We start from the raw sequence: 21,164 nt of genomic DNA, 5'->3' as shown, positions 1-21,164 counted from the left end.
TAGTAATTGGTACACCTCTAGGGGAAACTATACTTATAGAGTATGTTTACAGGAGTTGTTGGGTAAAAATAGGAGATGTTGAAATGAGGGTAGATTTATTACCAATAGACTTATATGATTTTAGGAATGGATTGGCTAGTAACATACAGAGCCAAAATAGATTGTTTTAGTAAAATGGTAACTCTCCAAGATGAGAGTGGTAGGAGGGTAGAGTTTAGAGGAGAGAGGAACATCATACCAAATAGTATAATTTCGGTCATGACGACTAGGAAACTATTAAGAAAGAGATGTACAACTTATCTTGCCTATGTAGTAGATTTGGAAAATAAAGAAATAGAGTTGGATAAAATACCTGTAGTAAGAGAGTTTCCAGATGTATTTCCAAAGGAATTACTCGAGCTACCACTTGAGAGAGAAGTAGAAGTTTCGATAAAAACACTGCCTGGAACTACACCATTAGCTCAAGCACCGTATCGAATGGCACCTACAGAATTGGTGGAATTGAAAATATAGTTGCAAGAATTGATGGATAAAGGGTTTATCCGCCCTAGTGTTTCACCTTAGGGGGCTCCTATGCTATTTATTAAAAAGAAAAATGGAACATTGTGTTTCTGTATAGATTACAGACAGCTCAATAAAGTGATTGTAAAAAATAAGTATCCCTTTTCCATGAATTAATGATTTGTTTGATCAGTTAAAAGGGGCATATGTATTTTCAAAAATAGACTTGAGGTCAGGGTATCATCAGGTGACGATAAAGGAGAAAGATATGCAGAAAACAACTTTTAGAACTCGCTATAGACATTATGAGTTTATGGTGATGCCTTTTGGATTAACTAATGCCCAGCGATATTTATGAATTTGATGAATCAGGTTTTTCAATCCTATCTGGATAAGTTTGTAGTAGTGTTTATTGATGATATACTAATATATTCTTCATCACAAATGGAACATGCAAATGACTTGAGTGAAGTGTTAGAGACCTTGAGGAGAAATAAGTTGTATATGAAACTTAGTAAATGTGAATTTTAGCTGAATGAAGTAGTATTTTTGGGTCACGTGATATTGAAGAAGGGTATCAGTGTGGACCCAAAGAAGATAGAAGTAGTATTGAGATGGGAAAGACCTATGAATGTGACTGAAATTCATAGTTTTTTGGGCTTAGCTGGATATTATAGAAGATTTATAAAAGGATTTTACACGATAACCTTTCCAATGACTCGGCTAACTCGAAAGGAAGTTAAGTTTGAATGGTTAAAGGAGTGTGAAACAAGTTTTCAAGAGTTAAAATCCAAGCTAACTTCAACCCCAGTATTGGCTTTACCAAAAGAACAAGAGGGATTTATCATGTATAACGATGCTTCTAGTAAGGGTTTGGGTTGTGTACTTATGCAGCATGGAAGGGTAATCGCTTATGCATCTAGACAGTTAAAACCACATGAGGTGAACTATCTAGTACATGATTTGGAGCTAGCAGCTGTGGTGTTTGCTTTGAGGATATGAAGGCATTATCTATACGGAGTACAAGTACAATTTTTTACAGATCATAAAAGTTTGAAATACTTGATGTCACAAAAAGAATTGAATATGCGGTATAGGAGATGGATGGAGCTAATCAAAGATTATGATTGTATTATTGACTATCACTTGGGAAAAGCAAATGTGGCGGTAGATGCTCTAAGTCGGAAGAATAAAGCTTTTATTGATGGCTTACTAATGTGAGGTGATACAGAACTCTTGGAACTTGGTGGGCTAAATGTGCATTTGGATGTGACTTCATGAGGGATGTTACTAGCAATGTTAGTGCTATAATCTGATATGAGAGAAAAGATTCAAAAATTTCAAGGTGAAGATCCCGAAGTAAAGAAACAAAATGAATAATGTAAAAGGCAATCTAGACTCTTTATTTCGAGTGTCGAATGATGGGCTCATAGTGATGGGAAAAAGAACATATTTACTTGATAAGGTTTTAAAAGGTGAAGTTTTAAAAGAAGCTCATGAGTCTAAATTAGAGATCCGTCTAGGGAGCATGAAAATGTATAGAGATTTGAAGGAGAGGTACTGGTGGCCAAACATGAAGAAAGAGATAGCAGAAAATGTGGCCAAGTGTGCCATATGTCAGTAGGTGAAAGTAGAGCATCAACGACTGGCTGGAGAATTACAGCCTCTTCGTATTCTGGAATGGAAATGGGAGAATATCACTATGGATTTTGTATTTGGGTTACCAGGAAACAGGAAAGGACACGATGATGCTATATGGGTGATCGTGGATAGACTAACAAAGTCTTCTTTGTTTTTACCTATGAAGATAGGGGATTCAGTTGAAAAATTAGCTCAATTATATATTAAAAAGGTGGTGAGATTGCATGGTGTACTAGTTTCTATAGTTTTCGATAGGGATCCTCGGTTTACATCAAGGTTATGGTCGTGTATACAATGGGCTTTGGGTACCAAATTGAATCTAAGCACAGCTTTTCATCCACAAACTGATGGACAATCTGAAAGGACAATACAGATTTTAAAGGATTTGTTGCAGTCTTGTATTCTGGAGTTTGGAGGTCAACGGGAGGATCACTTGCCATTAGTAGAATTTACTTATAACAATAGTTATCAATCTATTCTTGGAATGACACCATATGAAGCATTGTATGGAAGGAGATGTCGAACTATAGTATGTTGGGATGAAGTTGGGGAAAGAAAATTATTGGGACCTGAACTGGTGCAGATCACGGTTGATAAGGTGAAGGTGATAAAGGAAAGGATGAAAAAAGCTCAAAATCGGCAAAAGAGCTATGCAGATAATCGACGGAGACCTCTAGAGTTTCAAATTGGAGATATGGTATTTTTAAAGGTTGCTCCATGGAAACATGTGATTCGGTTTGGAATGAAAGGAAAATTAGCACCCAGGTATATCGGGCCATATAAAATTATAAAAAGAATTGGGACGGTTGTGTACTGCTGCCACCACATTTAGATAGGATACATAATGTGTTTCATGTCTCGATGCTGCAAAAAGCAAATTTGGATCCTACATGAATTTTGCCATAAATTCCAATAGAAGTGTGGAAAGATTTAACTGTAGAGGTACAACTTGTGTGAATTATGGACCGAAGTATAAAGGAATTACGAAATAAAAAGGGTGCCGTTAGTAAAAGTATTGTGGAGAAACTTTCAAATAGAAGAAGAAACCTGGGAGAGAGAGTCGGAAATGATGAAGAAGTATCCTGGATCATTTTCTTATATAGGTATGAATTTAAATTTCAAGGATGAAATTTTTTGTTTAGGAGGGGAGAATGTAAAACCTCCGGGCGAAAAATCATAAATTAACTAGTTTTATATAAAACAAAAAAAATTCATAACTCTTGATTGGGTTATCAAACAATTCTGAAATTTTGCGTGGAGCCTTCTAATATGATACCTTAGCTTGTGTTAAAATTTTAGAAGTTTTAGAGAAATTCAGAAATTTGACGAAAAAACACAATTCGACTAGTTTTACATAATTGGACGTAATTTTCAATCCGACCATCAGATTAAGCTGAAATTTTATGAAGAACCCTAAAATATATTGAATAAAATCTAGTTAAGATTTTAAGATGAATGGAGCTCGGTAGTGCTAGCAAAAAAATAAAGACCGTCAAATAGAGGCAAACATATTCATTAAGGGTATCATAGTAATTTTCCATTGAAAAGAAAACATATAAGCTCTCCCTCTATTTTATTAACTGCTGAATGGGTAGAAACAAAAAGCTGAAAGGAAAAAACAAAGCATAACGTGAGAGAAAGAGAGAAAAGTAAGGGAAAAGTAAGGGAAAACAATAAGAAAATTGAGAAAATAACTTTATAAACTTGCAAGTTCAACCTATAAAACACTAAATCAAGTGAAGGAAGGAGGATTTGAGAAGGGGAATTCAACTAACTTTGGAAGAGAAGAGAAATTGGAAGAAAAGCAATAGGTAAGCATGAGAAGTTTGAATTTAATGTTTGATTTAGATGTTTTCTTAAGCTTATTTGATTAAGTTAGGAAGTAATTTCATGGAATTTTACCTTAGTTTCCCTTAAATCCTAGATTTTTGAAGTTAGGGTTCTTATGTGAATTTGGGGGAAATAGAAGGAGAAGGAAAAATGATGAAATTGAAGTGGAATAGAATGAAAACAAGTTGAAATAACAAGTAAATTATGAAAAATTTGGGGGAGGAAAAAGAAACATAAAGTCAAATTAAAAGAGAAATAACCTAGCTAAAAGAAAATATGAAGACAAGATGTCTAGGTTGTGTTTGAATATAGTATTTAGATAAAATAAGTAATATGATGTGAGGGTATAAAGAATAGAAGAATTATTTGACGGAGGAATTATGAACATAGAGTAAGCAAAGAAGTAACTTGAGCTAAATATAAGGTTGTATGTAAAATAATGATGTTATATTTGAGAATGAATTTGTATTAGAACAAATTATAAATAAAAATATTACGTGTGACATGACTAATAGATTGATGTCTTCTTCCAAGTGCAAGAGTGTCGAAGTAATAAATAACCTGGCAAGACCGGGGTCAAACCACAGGGAGGATAATTGTATAAATTATAAATAACAATAATACAATAATAATAATAACAACAACAACAATAGTAGTAGTAGTAGTAATAGTAGTAACAATAAAGAAAGAGATGGAGAAGAAGAAGAAGATGATGAAAACCTTGAGATAGAATATTAATGTAAGGATTAAACAATGATAATAACAAATGTCAAGGTTAGAGGATCCAATAATGATATGTCAAACAAGTATAGTATAAACTCTTATTATTCAATTTGAAACCACACACAAAGAAGATTCCAATCAGATTATACATTGTTAACATGATTACATTAGTCATTTTATTCGATTAATGCTAATACTTGTAAATCTCATCAAGCATTCATGATTATAACTTATGTTAACAACAAATCAAGTTCCTTTCATAGCTCAGGTGTTAGTTATACCATATAGTATGAACTATGAAAGTGCTAAGTATTTATTGTACCAAGTGTTATACAACATAAATTAACATTAGAAATTTAACAAGCAAAGTATTAAAGAGTGAACAAGATAACAAATACAAAACATGTTAGTATCAAACATTAAAGTCTATATTAAGTTTACACTATACTTATCCTTACACCATTAATGTAACCTTTTCACCTTGACATAATAAACATAACTAAACATAATAAAAGAAATAAAAATAAATAAATAAAATAAAAACATAAATAAGATAAGAGTTAACTAAGGAAAGGAAAGGAAGTGAAAGGCATAAACTTGATATTAATGAAAACAAAGCATAAACATTACAAAAAAAATACAAAGAGAGAAAGCAAGAGCATGATCTTGATTTGGAAATCAAGATACCTAAATGCATTACAAATGCCTCCTTTTAGAGGCCAAAATTGGAAACTATTGATTTGATGACTAATTGATAAGTGGGTGACCAACTCTTGACTTGGTGATAATCCTTATCTTCTCTTGTCTGCCGAAAACATGATTGATAACGTCTAAATTAGAGTCACTTAAACACATGAAAGTTGTATAAAATTGTCTCATCTTTTTTTTGTGTAAAAACTTCAGGTCATTTGGACTTCTAGAACTCTAGATATGGGCCTAACACTGAACAGTGCTCGCGATGGAAGACAGATTCAGACTTCTTTGTTTTTGCTACAATTTGAACTTGAAAATGACCTTTTTAAGTCTTGGGCTCTATATGAAAGTTCTAGGCCTATGTCTTACCTTCCCATCCATATAAAGTAAACCTAAATCTGAGATCTACAGCTCCAGTTATGATCCAATTACCGAACAGTGTTCTGGTTTGAATTGCACTCACATCTCTTTTCTAAGTTTGGTTATCTCTTTGTCTTTTCAATTTCAGTTCTTTAATTCATCAATCAATCCTTTCATTTATATGATAGAACTACATTTAAAATGAATATTTATCATAAATTAAAGGTATCTTATATTATTAGATACGTTATTATAAAACATGCTTTAGTTAAGGAGTTATTGATACTTCAAGTGCAAAATGATGATATAAAACCTTTATAAAAATGCACTTTTAGGTACTAATCACACCCCCCAACCAGCTTATTACTAGTCTCTAGTAATCAAAGCGTTAAAATAGAAAAACAATTTGTAAATTCCACAAAGCAAGGTATTCATCATTCAACTTCCATTAATTTATCCAGATAAACAAACTCTGATTAAATTTATATATCTGCTCAATACCTCTTAACAAGTTATTAATAAACCTTTCTTTTGTGCTCAATATATCAACACATAATTATAGGGCTTTTCTTGGAAGAAAACAAAAAATTTTGTTCTAATGTTTAAGGTTAACTTCCCTGGGTTGAGATTATTTTTTTTTCTTTTTTTCTTTTTTTTTAAATATATATATATATAACTTAAAACACCATGCATCTTTAACCTATATAATAAGCTTTTGGCTAATGACTCCCAAATCAGTTGGTCTTAGGGCATTAGGTGTTGAGACACCTCTACGAGCTTAGTAACTCGGGTCGCAGATACTGATATGTAGATAGTGCAATGTTTGATTCCCTTAAGCTTTTCTCCTCAACCCATCTAACAAGTGTTGGGCCAATAGCTTCTAAGTCAGTTGACTTTAGGGTATTAGGTGTTAAAACACCCCCTTAGGCTTAATTGCTTAAGTTAAGGAGGTTACAAAACCAAATTTATCTATATTTTTATTATCATCATTTTTTTTTCTTTTTCTTTTTGTGTTTTTTTAAATTATATACTATCATTTTTTCTTAGTTGTTACCTTTAACAAAAGAATATAAATAATGTAATAATCTAATGTGCAACCCACAATCATATGTTAAAGTGTGTGTGTGTATAAATTAAGATTTAAAAATACATGTTAAATGAGTATATGAGCAGAATTAAGTGATAACAATGCGGGAGTTTGTAAACCTAAATATTTCAAGAAGTATTATGATAGACCTTATTAAGAATGGTTACTAAGATGTGTCTCAAGAGTCATAAAAAGATCTCCTTTACTCTACCATTATAGTAACAATAATTTTGCATATGCTTTATAAAATAAAAAACACAATTAGTTAATTTTATTTTATTTTAGCTACTACCCTCTCCCCCTAACCAAAATGAGACATTGTCCTCAATGTTCTAAGGTAAAAAAATAGAGTATAGAAGATATCACCTGAAATAACAAACACTAACAAACCTGAAACACACTTAAACAAAAATAAAAAATAACAAAATACAATAATAAAATAAAAGGACACAAAAAATTTACAAATAAAAACTCAAATCTAATCTAAGCTTTTTAGAGCTTTCTTTAAATGACCAATTTATACGACTCATTGAGGGATCAATTACAAGAATGAAATATTGTAGTTGGTCAATCAATTATTTAGCAGTAGCAGCAGAGATTATGATTTGTCGTGCAGAAGATGTTAGAAATTCTTTTTCCACAGCATGATCAAGAAAAGACATCAACTTATCATAATAACCATTAACATTTAACAGACCTATGAGTTTATGGTGAATGTGCAATTGGACCCAAGAGAAAATATGAAAGATCTCTTCCAATATGCCTAGACCACCTGGTAAAGCAATGAAGGCATCAACATGGTTAAACATTACATTTATTCGAGCAGACATTATGGAGACCTGAAATTCCTCTCCAATTATTTTTCCGATGATGTCCCCTTGTGCTTAGGCTTCGGGACGACCCCCAAAACTTGACTACCTCCTAAAAATGCAGCTATTGACACATCTCTCATTAACCCAAACTGCCTCCCCCATACATGAAATGAATGTTTCTCTCAACTAGCACCTGACCAAGATGATTTGTTGATTCTAAAAACTCATTTTCTTTCCTAGCACTAAATCCACCGAAAACACAAATATTTCTCATGTGATGACCTGAGGAACTTGTCATTTCTACACACTTCTATATTTGTTGAATGTATAGGTTAAGTAGAAATGAAAGAAAGGAAGAGAGGATTTTACAGATGAGAAATTAAAAAGGCAATCATACCACCTATATATAGGCTAGCTGGAGTCTATCTCTCACACACACACACTCTCTCTCTTTATTTATTTATTAAAAAAATATATATGTATAGGTGGTTGTGATTGTGGCTCACATCTTCCCTTTGTTTTACATTCAAGAACAACTTAAACACATTCTATGGGTCAGGGATAGGCTTCCCATCCAGTTTTCTTAAAACCTGGCAAACAGAGTCTTTTTTAGTCAAATTCCCAAGACTATGTCAAGCATGTTCTTTATGAAAATGGGTTCATAAGTCATGAATGCACGATGCGTATCTCGACTATGATGAGACTTAAGAGTAAATAGAAGATTATCTAAAGACTCTTTGTATTTTGAAATAAATCCTACCTTTTGACAATTTTCACAGGTTTGGCGGGATGCACGTGATTCCTTGCATATGGTGAGCCAGTAAAATCCGCTTTGAAAGATTTCTACAGTCCTTTTTTTTTACGAGAAATGATCCCCACGTGCCTTAGAGTTATAAAATTTAATGAAATTACTTACCTCATTGTCGGGAATGCATTTTTGAAATATTTGATCAGGACAATAATTGAATAAGTAAGGGTCATCCCAATAAAAAATTTACACGTTGCTCAAAAATTGTCTTTTGTCTTCGGTACTTTAGTGAGCTGGCAAAAATCCTGAAGTAAGAAAATTGATATTTTTAGCTAAACAAGGCATTGAACTAAGAGAAAGTAGAGATTTATCAGGAAAGTAATTATTGATTGATGTGATGTCGAGTGTCGAATCTGTTGTTACTTTTGATAAAAGATCTGCATCAATATTGTCGGTGCCTTTTTCATCCTTGATTTCTTCTTGATTGGTTATGGCATGAGAAAATAGAAGTGCTAGAGGGGAATCAATCTTTTCTTTGCAATGTTCAGATTTAACCCCTTCCTTACCCTTAGAGATTGACTCATCATCTTTCTCACAAGGTTCAAGAATTAGTTTTTGAATAACCTTACCATTACAAAGAATGATGATTGATTTAACTTGATCCATGTGTTGACTTCTAGGACTGCTTACATTTGCATTGTATTGCCCCTTGAGATTTTTTTATGGTTGAGATGGAAACTTACCTTTCTCTTAAAAACTAAGAGCAGATGTGAATTTTGCAAGAGTATCTTTAAAATCTGTTATATTTTGAGCAAGTTGAGTGTTGATTGTCTCTTGCTTTTCAATAAATATATATAAAGTTTCCTCAAAATTTCTTATAGGACGTAGAGCATAAGAAGGTGCATATCCATGAGAATTTTAGAAATTATGGTGTGCTTGAAATTATGGTGGTGAAGTTTATGCATTGTCACTCTTCAAACTAAAATTTTGGTGATTTCTCCAACCAGTGTTATATGTTTACGAGTATGAGTTATAATTAGGCCTTTGGAAATTGTTTAAAGCATAGGCTTGTTTATGGAGACATTCCTTAAAAGAAGGCAAGGTTGGACAATCATTGGTTGAGTGTTCATTTGTTTCACAGATTTGACACGCAATGTCTTGAATAGATTTTAATTGATCACCTTTTTTTTATTCTAGTGCCTCAACTTTTCTAGCTAAAGATACAAACTTGGCTTGAAGGTCATGATCTTCCCTAAGGTTATGCATACCTCCACTAGATGTATGAGGTTGAGTTTTACTCGGTACCTCATAAATACCCATGGTGTCCTAATTTTGAGCATTTTCAACTAACAAGTCTAAGTACTCCATTGCTTCATTAGGGTCTTTATCTTCAAAAGTTCTATTGCACATCAATTCAACCATTTGCCTATCTCTAGATGTTAACCCTTCATAAAAATGTGAAACCAATCTCCATGTTTCAAAACTATAATGAAGGCAAGTATTAAGCAAGTCTCGATACCTATCCCAACATTGATAAAATATTTCTCCTGGTTTTTTAGTGGAAGTAGTGATTTATCTTTTGAAAGAGTTTGTTCTATGAGATGGGAAAAACTTCTTTAAAAACTGTTGTTGCATTTCATCCAAAGCATGAATGGATCCTGGTCTTAAATTTTATAGCCATGTTTTAACTTTATCTTTTAATGAAAAAGGAAAAAGCTTTAATCTAATGGTGTTCATGCTACAATTTGAATCGTTATATGTGTTGCAAACCTCCTTAAATTTCCTTAAATGCAAGTATGAATGTTCTAAATCTAAGCCATGAAAAGAAGGTAAAAGTTGAATAATGTCTCACTTAAAATTAAAATGAGATGCATCAGGAGGAAAAACTATGCATGATGGTGCACTTGTTCTTATAGGATTCATGTGGTTTCTAAGTGTTCTAACACGGTTATTTTCATTATTCTCATTATGAAGTGATTGATTATCTTCTTCGGTCATATTTTCTAAAGATGATGAGGATGCCCTACAAAGTCTACCATTTGATGTACATGACCACACTCTCATGCACGTGTAGGAAAAGAAAAAAGAAAACAAAAGAAAAAGAAAGAAGATACAAGAAACAAATGCTATAATTTATACAAGAATTTACCTCCCCAGCAACAACGCCAAAAACTTAACACAACTAAAAGATTGATGTCTTCTCCCAAGTGCAAGAGTGTCGAAGTAATAAATAACCCGACAAGACGGGGTTGAACCACAAAGAGGTTAATTGTATAAATTATAAATGACAATAATATAACAATAACAATAACAATAACAACAACAACAATAATAACAATAATAGTAGTAGCAGCAGTAGTAATAGTAGCAGCAGTAGTAATAATAATAATAATAAAGAAAGAGATGGAGAAGAAGAAGAAGATGAGAACTTTGAGATGGTATGTCAAACAAGTATAGTATAAACTCTTATTATTCAATTGAAAATCACACACAAAGGAGTTTTCAATCAGATTATAGATTGTTAACATGATTACATTAGTCATCTTATTCGATTAATACTAATACTTGTAAATCTCGTCAAGCATTCATGATTATAACTTATGTTAACAACAAATCAAGTTCTTTTCATAGCTCAGGTGTCAGTTATACCATACAGTATGAACTATAAAAGCGCCAAGTATTTGTTGTACCAAGTGTTATACAACATAAATTAACATTAGAAATTTAACAAACAAAGTATTAAAGAGTGAACAAGATAACAAATACAAAACATGTTAATATCAAACATTAAAGTCTATATTAAGTTTACACTATACTTATTCTTACACATTAGTGTAACTTTTTCACATTGACATAATAAACATAGCTAAACATAATAAAAGAAATAAAAATAAATAAATAAAATAAAAACATAAATAAGATAAGAGTTAACTAAGTAAAGGAAAGGAAGTGAAAGACATAAACTTAATATTAATGAAAGCAAAGCATAAACATTACAAAAAATACAAAGAGAGAAAGCAAGAGCATGATTTTGATATGGAAACCAAGATACCTAAATGCATGGCAAATGCCTCCTTTTAGAGGCCAAAATTGGGAACTATTGATTTGATGACTAATTGATAAGTGGGTGACCAACTCTTGACTTGGTGACAATCTTTATTTTCTCTTATCTGCCCAAAACATCATTGATAACGTCTAAATTAGAGCCACTTGAAAACATGAAAGTTGTAGAAAATTATCTCATCTTTTTTGTGTAAAACATTCAGGTCATTTGGACTTCTAAAACTCCATATATGGGCCAAACACTGAACATTGCTCGGGATAGAAGACAGATTCAGACTTCTTTGTTGTTGCTACAATTTGGACTTGAAAATGGCCTTTTTAAGTCTTGGGCTCTGTATCAAAGTTGTATGTCTATGTCTTACCTTTCCATCCATATAAAGTAAACATAAATCTGAGATCTACAGCTCCAGTTATGACCCAATTATCGAATAGTGTTCCGGTTTGGATTTGCACTCACATCTCTTTTCTAAGTTTGGTCATCTCTTTGTCCTTTCAATTTCAGTTCTTAAATTCATCAATCAATCCTTTCATTTATATGATAAACCTGTATTTAAAATGAATATTTACCATAAATTAAAGATATCTTATATTATTAGATACATTATTATAAAACATGCTTTAGTTAAGGAGTTATTGATACTTCAAGTGCAAAATGATGATATAAAACCTTTATAAAAATGCACTTTTAAGTATTAATCAACGTGCCTTTTGTTTCGGCATATAAGAAAAAATATTGATGGACTAATGATATAATGATACTTGATTGATTCAGGAGTTGTGTCTAGAGTTGGTTATCAGACAAGAGAAGCTGGGTCATCCCGAGCAGAAGGTAGGTGATTCGTCACCTTATTTTGTTATTTTTAGTTTTTCTAATAATCTATGTTGCTTAGTTAATTGATATTAAATGAATGGAGCAAATGAATAAATGGAGTTATGATTATGTGAATTACCGGAAAATTATATGGAATTATTAGGTTTTATTGGTTAACAAAGAGGTTAACCAGATATGGGGTAATTGGTATGGAATTACCGGATTGCTTGGCTAATAAAAAGGGTTAGCCGGATGTTAGGTAATTCAAATGGAATTACCGGATTGATTGGCTAATAAAAGAGGTTAGCCGGATGCGGGGTAATTTGAATGGAATTACCAAATTGATTGGCTAATAAAAAAGGTTAACCAAATGCTGGGTAATTCATCTGAATTACTGGATTGATTCTGGTAACCGAAATGGGTTAGCCGAATTTTTGGGTAATCAAGAGAATTATCGGGTTTATTGGTTAACAAAAAGGTTAACCCGATAAGGAGTAATTCATATGGAATTACCAGATTGATTGGCTAACAAAAAAAGGTTAGCCAGATGATGGGTAATTTGAATGGAAGTACTAGATCTATTGGTGACCAAGAAGGAAACCAAATTTTTGAGTAATTATATGGAAGAGTTAGATTTATTTGGTAATTAAAATGAGTTAGCTGGATTTCTAAATTTTGAAAATATTATGTAAATTAAGGAATTAAGTTAGATTGAAAATTCAATTTCAAAGGTTAAGAGTAATTAATTAATATTAGACTACTATAGTGAGTAAGTTAATTAATATGATTATTATTGAAACAGGTACACCGCGAGGTGATGCAGATCGTTAGATATAGGAATTCTCCTATTTATATTTTGAAATGTAATTGTCATGTCTTTACTTTGAATGTAAATCCTTTTGTGTTGTAAAAATTAAATCGAAGATGTAATATATAGTGGATGTATTATATATATGTATAATTGATAGTATGACCAAATCATTTTCAAAATGATAAGATAAGATTTATTATAAATATAATATGACTCTTAATCTTAATGTTGTATTTACATAGTTTAAAGGCTTATACATAGTTAGTTAGAATTTATTACGTTTAATGATGAATGTGATAGTACATTTATGTTGATTTACTGATGCATATTACAAGACTTGCATATATTGATAAATATAAATATTGAGTTATTGTTTGATAAATGAAATATGATCCAGGATGATTGGATTAAGATGGAAGTCGTAATGACATATAATAGAAGTGTTGTCGATAACTTGGTACCAACAATAGTAGAGGAAACACTGCCAAAATTTTCAAAAAAAAAATCCCATAATTTTAGATATATTACCCAATACTTGACATTGTTAAAGAAATGTTGGGAGTTTTCATGATATTATAATTTGAGGGTGTTACAAAAATACCTAGTTTTTTCTGAAATATTTCAAGAAAAATCTCAAAAAATATTTAAATTAATTTTCTCTTAAAAAAATTATTTTCATGCATATGGCCAAATTCTAAAATTTTTCTAAGCATATTTTTCATAAAAAAAAAGAACAAAAATTGTATCTTTCTCACATTTTGAAAATCCAAAAAATGGATATCATAATGAGTAATGCATGATGATACTATAAGATTTTTTTTTCATAATGAGTAAATAAAGTGACTGCCAATGTTCGGTCTTTAAGAAACCAAAAAGATATGAAAATATATGCAGAGATTCCATGTAGGATTCAAGTGCACAAATCCTGCATGGATCTTCCGCATACATCACTTTATTGAGAGATTTCCTGTTATAATTCTTCATTTCATTTACTTCATGATTTTCATAATTCCTGCATCAAATCATGAATATATATAGTAAGAATCAATGACCTGTAATGTATGAAATGCCTATTTAAAGGCATGAATAATATACACAAATACAAGTTCAGCTTTCCTATATAGTATCAGAGCCTTTTATCACTATGGCATCCTCTTCTTCAATTCAAACAATGTTCCCTGCTTCTCTTGAGATTACACTCCTAAAATCACATCTGCCTGATATCTCCATCAAGCTCGCTTTAAACAATTATCTTTTATGGAAAGCATAGGTTATTCCTATTTTATGTGGCTATGGACTCTTTGGATATGTGAAGGATAAAGTTCCCTGCCCAGAATCAACTATCATTAGTGAGAATGGTGAATTGCAAACAAATCCTCCTGCAGTAGTATGGCTACGCACGGACCAAATGATCCTTGGATGGATCAACAGTTCACTATCTGATGGATCTTTTTTCTCAAGTCATCAATAGTGAATCTTCGCATGATGTATGACAAGTGTTAAAGACCCTTTATGGCACTCACACTCGAGATCGCATCCAACAAATCAAAGGCGAACTACAATCTCTGATAAAAGGTACCTCTTCACTAAAAGATTATTTACACAAAGCAAAAGCTTTGGCTCAGTCTCTTTATGGTGCAGGTAAACAATGGATGATGATGAATTCATCATTTGTATTCTTCGAGGATTAGGATTTGAATTTGATCCTATAGTAGCAACATTAAATGCTAGAGAGACCTTTCCATCTCTTGAAGGAGTTATTGGCAAACTCCGTGACTTTGAAATTCGAATTCAAGGAGCACAAGCAACTGCTCTTTCTATGGCTTTTTATACAAATCATGGCCATACAAACTTAAAGCCATGGATAAACACTAGCACTCGTGGTCACAATCTTCGCAGCTTCACTGGGAGAAATCCCAATAACAACACTCCATCACGAGCTAAAGAGACTCATTTTCCTCACCAAAATGAAAGCTTCACTAGGACTCGTCAGAAATAAATCTCACATAACAGTAATCGTGGATATGGTAGCATCACTTGTTTTCGATGTGGGGGACCTAATCATAAAGCAGATGGATGTTTCGCATCTGATGAAGAAGCTGATCAATACAAGGCCTTTGCTGTAGTTAAAATTGGTGAAATTGCAGCAGAGACATAGTATTCTGACACTAGAGCAAACTAGCATATAACGTTTGACACAAATGAAGTCCAAGGTATTATCTCTTATCCTGGAAATAACTCTGTTATGGTTGGAAATGGTCAGGGCTTGCCTATCACTGGTACTGGAAACATTACTATTCCCACTACCAATCTCAAGCTAAATGATGTTCTTATGGCTCCTGCAATTAAGAAGAAACTATTATTTGTATCTTAATTCACAAGAGATAATAACTGTTATTTTCTATTTTATTCATGGGGTTTTATTCTTAAGGACATGAAGAAAAAACAGGTAATTCTTAAAGGTTTCATCAAGGATGGGTTATATCCGATCAATCTGCAACAATTCTCCACAATTCCAGTTAGTTTTTTAGCAAATAAAGTGTCCAACAACTTATTGCATTCACGACTGGGCCACCCTCAAGCCAGAATTCTCACAAAGTTATGTTTAACATCTATGGATAAACAAAATGTTTTTTATGAAAGTTGTGTTTTGGGAAAATCAACAACATTACCATTTGAATCTAGAAAATCATATGCTACTGCTTTTCTGCATACACTGCATTCAGATGTCTGGGGTCCTGCATCTGTCCTCTCTTATGATGGAAACCAATTCTATTTAATTATTGTTGATGAGAATTCCTGGCATAAATGGTTATTTTCTATGAATCGAAAATCTGACGGAGCAATATATTTCCTTCCTTTCTCAAGCAAATGGAAACACAGTTTGATACTCATGTTAAAATATTTCAAAGCGATGGAGGTGGTGAGTTTGTTAATCAAAGTCTGCTGAATCTTTTCAAAACTAATGGCATCATTCATAGAATTTCATATCCAGGAACACTAGAACAAAATGGATTAGCCGAACGAGTCATCGACATATTTTAGAAACAAGATTAACCCTGTTATCACACACTTTTATTCCAATAAAATTCTGGACTGCAGCATTTCATACTACAATGTTCCTAATTAATCACTTACCAACTTCAGTCTTGGGTTACATATCACCGTATGAAGTGGTTTTTGGCTCTACTCTACTTATGACTCCTTACGAGTGTTTGGATGTTCCTGCTATCCCTTGCTTACACTATTTGGTCGATCAAAGTTAGATTTTAAATCTACACGATGTGTCTTTCTTGATTACTCCAGCAATCATAAAGGCTATTGATTAGTACCTAAAAGTACATTTTTATCATGGTTTTATATCATCATTTTGCACTTGAAGTATCAATAACTCCTTAACCAAAGCATGTTTTATAATAATATATCTAATAATATAAGATACCTTTAATTTGTGGTAAATGTCTATTTTTAATGCAGGCCTATCACATAAATGAAAGGATTGATTGATGACTTGAAGAACTTAAATTGCAAGGATAAAGAGATGGCCAAACTTAGAAAAGAGATGTCGGTGCAATCCAAACCGAAACACTGTTCGGTAATTGGGTCATATCTGGAGCTACAGATCTCAGATTTAGGTCCAATTTATATGGATGGAAAGATAAGACATAGGCCTACAACTTTCATATGGAGCCTAAGATCTAAAAAGGCCATTATCAAGTCCAAATTGTAGCAACAACAAAGAAGCTCGAATCTGTCTTCCAGCCCGAGCACTGTTAGATATTTTGGCCATATCTGGAGTTCTAGAAGTCCAAATGAGCTGAAATGTTTACACAAGAAAGTTGAGACAATTGCCTACAACTTTCATGTTTACAACTGGCTCCAATTTTGACGTTATCCATGACATTTTGGGCAGACAAGAGAAGATAAGGATTGTCACCAAGTCAAAAGTTGGCCACCCACTTATCAATTAGTCATCAAATCAATAGTTCCCAATTTTGGCCTATAAAAGGAGGCATTTGCCATGCATTTAGGCATCTTGGTTTTCAGATCAAGATCATGCTCTTCCTTTCTCTCTTTGTATTTTTTGTAATGTTTATGCTTTGCTTTCATTAATATTAAGTTTATGCCTTTCATTTCCTTTCCTTTACTTAGTTAACTTTTATCTTATTTATGTTCTTATTTTGTTTATTTATTTTTCTTTCTTTCATTATGTCTAGCTAAGTTAGTTATGTCAAGGTGAAAAGGTTACACTAATGGTGTAAGAACAAGTATAGTGTAAACTTAATATGGACTTTAATGTTTGATACTAACATGTTTTATATTTGTTATCTTGTTCACTCTTTAATACTTTGCTTGTTAAATGACTAATCTTGATTTATGTTGTATAACACTTGGTACAACAAATGCTTGGCACTTTCATAGCTCATAATGTATGGCACTTTCACTTGGTATAAAGCTTTTTCCTTTTTCATTAAAAGATAAAGCTAAAACATGGCTACAAAATTTAAGACCAGAATCCATTCGTGCTTGGGATGAAATGCAACAACAATTTTTAAAGAAGTTTTTCCCATCTCATAGAACAAACTCTTTCAAGAGACAAATCACCACTTTCACTCAAAAACCAGGAGAAACATTTTACAAATGTTGGGATAGGTGTCGAGACTTGCTTAATACTTGCCCTCATCATGGTTTTGAAACATGGAGATTGGTTTCACATTTCTATGAAGGGTTAACACCTAAAGATAGGCAAATGGTTGAATTGATGTGCAATGGAACTTTTGAAGATAAAGACCCTGATGAAGCAATGGAGTACTTAGACTTGTTAGTTGAAAATGCTCAAAATTGGGACACCGCGGGTACATATGAGGCACTGAGTAAAACTCAACCTCATACATCTAGTGGAGGTATGTACAACCTTAGGGAAGATCATGACCTTCAAGCCAAGTTTGCATCTTTAGCTAGAAAAGTCGAGGCACTAGAATTGAAAAAGAGTGGTCAAGTAAAATCTGTTGAAAACATTGTGTGTCAAATCTGTGAAACAAATGAACACTCAACCAACGATTGTCCAACCTTGCCTTCTTTTAAGGAATGTCTCCATGAACAAGCCCATGCTTTAAATAGTTTCCAAAGGGCCAACCACAACCCATACTCCCAAACATACAACCCTGGTTGGAGAAATCACCAAAATTTTAGTTGGAAGAGTGACAATGCACAAACTTCACAACCACAGTTTCAAGCACATCATAATTTCCAAAATTATCATGGATATGCACCTCCTTATGCTCCACCTCCTACAAGAAATTTTGAGGAAACTTTGCATGCATTCATTGAAAAGCAAGAGACAATCAACACTCAACTTGCTCAAAGCATAACAGATTTTAAAGATACTCTTGCAAAATTCACATCTGCTCTCAATTTTCAAGAGCAAGGTAAGTTTCCATCTCAACCACAACAAAATCCTAAGGGGCAATACAATGCAAATGCAAGTAGTTATGGAAGTTAACACATGGGTCAAGTCAAATCAGTCATCACTTTTTATAGTGGAAAGGTTATTCAAAAACCAATTCTTGAATCTTATGAGAAAGATGATGAGTCAACCTCTAAGGGAAAGGAAGGGGTTGAATCTGAAAATTGCAAAGAAACGACTGATTCTCCGCCAGCACTTCCATTTTCTCATGCCATGACCAATCAGGAAGAAATTGAGGATGAAAAAGGCACTGAAAAGGTTGATGCGGATCTTTTATCAAAAGTGACAACAGATTCGACACCCGACATCACACCAATCGATGATTACTTTCCTGATGAATCTCTACTTTCTCTTAATTCAATGCCTTGGTTTGCTAAAAATATCAATTTTCTTGCTTCAGGATTTTTGCCAACTCATTGGAGTATAGAAGACAAAAGAAAATTTTTGAGCAATGAGCAAAATTTTTATTGGGATGACCCTTACTTATTCAATTATTGTCCTGATCAAATATTTCAAAAATGCATTCTCGACAATGAGGTAAGTAATTTCATTAAATTTTGTCACTCTAAGGCATATGGGGATCATTTTTCATCAAAAAAGAGGATTGTAGAAATCTTACAAAGTGAATTTTACTGACCCATCATATTCAAGGAGTCAGATGCATTCCGCAAAAACTGTGAAAATTGTCAGAAGGTGGGATTTATTTCAAAACACAGAGAGTCTTTAGATAATCTTCTATTGACTCTTAAGTCTCATCATAGTCAAGATAAGCATCGTGCAATTCATGATTTATGGCCACTATTTCATAAAGAACATGATCGACTTAGTCTTGGGAATCTGACTAAAAAAGACCTTGTTTGCCAGTTTTTAAGAAAACTGGATAGGAAGCCTATCCCCGACCCATAGAGGGCGTTTAAGCCGTTCTTGGACGTAAAACCAAGGGAAGATGTGAGCCACAATCACAACTACCTGTACATACACATGTTTTTTTTCAAAAGTAAATAAATAAATAAATAAAAAGAGAGAGAGAGTGTGTCAGACTCTAGCTGGCCTACATATAGATGTTATGATTGCCTTTCTACTTTCTCATCTATAAAACCCTCTTTTCCTTCCTTTCATTTCTACTCAACCCATACATTCAACAAATACAGAAGTGTGTAGAAATGGCAAGTTCCTCAAGTCATCAAATAAGAAATATTTGTGTTTTCGGTGGATCTAGTCCTGGGAAAGAAAAGGAGTTTTTAGAATCAGCAAATCATCTTGGTCAAGTGCTAGCTGAGAGAAAGATTCATTTAGTGTATGGGGGAGGCAGTCTTGGGTTAATGGGAGGTGTGTCAATAGCTGCATTTTTAGGAGGTAGTCAAGTTTTGGGGGTCGTCCCTGAAGCTTTGGCACAAGGGGACATCATTGGAAAAACAATTGGAGAGGAACTTCAGGTCTCCACAATGTCGGCTCGAATGAATGCAATGTTTAACCATGCTGATGCCTTCATTGCTTTACCAGGTGGTCTAGGCACATTGGAAGAGATCTTTCATATTTCCTCTTGGGCTCAATTGCACATTCACCATAAACCCATAGGTTTGTTAAATGTTAATGGTTATTATGATAAATTGTTGTCTTTTCTTGATCATGCTGTGGAACAGGAATTTCTAACATCTTCTGCACGACAAATCATAATCTCTGCTGCTACTGCTGAACAGTTGATTGACCAACTACAATCTTTCATTCCTGTGATTGATCCTTCCATGAGTCGCATAAATTGGTCATCTACGGGAAGCAGTAAAAAGCTTAGATTGGATTTGAGCCTTCATTTGTGAATTTTTGTGTCTTTTGGTTTTATTATTGTGTTTTGTTATTTCTTATTTTTGTTTTAGTGTGTTTCAGGTTTGTCGGTGTTCGTTATTTCAGGTGATATCTTCTATACTCTATCTTTCTACCTTAAAACATTGAGGACAATGTCTCGTTTTGGTTGGGGGGAGAGGGTAGTAGTTGATAAAAAAAAATAATAATAATAACATTGAGGACAATGTCTCGTTTTGGTTGGGGGGAGAGGGTAGTAGTTGATAAAAAAAAAATTGTTTTTCATTTCATAAAGCATGTGCATAATTGTTGTTACTAGGATGGCAGAGTAAAAGAGTTCTTTTGTTAAAGTGACTCTTGAGACGCATCTTAGTAACCATTCTTAACAAGGTCTATTATAATACTTCCTGAAATATTCAGGTTTACAAACTCTCGTATTGTTACCACTTAATTCTGCTCATATACTTATTTAACATGTATTTTTAAACCTTAATTTACACACACACACTTTAACATATGATTGTGGGTTGCATATTGGATTATTACATTATTTATGTTCTTTTGTTAAAGGTAACAACTAAGGGAAAGGGATTGTATATAATTAAAAAAACAAAAACATGAAAAAAAAAAGAAAAAAAAAAGAAAAAAAGAAAAAAAATGATGATAATAAAAATGTAGATAAGTTTGGTTTCGTAGCCTCCCTAACCTAAGCAATTAAGTCCGAAGGAGTGTTTTAACACCTAATACCCTAAAGTCAACTGACTTGGGAGCTATTGGCCCAACGCTTGTTACATGGGTTGAGGAGAAAAGCTTAAGG

The 21,164-nt window shown here is 32.9% G+C and overlaps 1 long non-coding RNA gene across 1 annotated transcript; it reads left to right on the top strand.

Annotated features, from left to right (window-relative positions):
* Positions 1 to 3,805: 3,805 nt before the first annotated feature.
* On the top strand, positions 3,806 to 13,342 carry LOC105118930 (uncharacterized). The gene is made up of 3 exons (XR_841048.1): positions 3,806 to 3,953; positions 12,231 to 12,287; positions 13,072 to 13,342. It is a non-coding gene; the product is annotated as an uncharacterized LOC105118930 (long non-coding RNA).
* Positions 13,343 to 21,164: the final 7,822 nt, after the last annotated feature.

Source organism: Populus euphratica, unplaced genomic scaffold (genome assembly GCF_000495115.2).
Source record: "Populus euphratica unplaced genomic scaffold, PopEup_1.0 scaffold2331.1, whole genome shotgun sequence".
Lineage (NCBI taxonomy): Eukaryota > Viridiplantae > Streptophyta > Magnoliopsida > Malpighiales > Salicaceae > Populus > Populus euphratica.
This window is presented reverse-complemented; position numbering and strand designations above follow the sequence as displayed.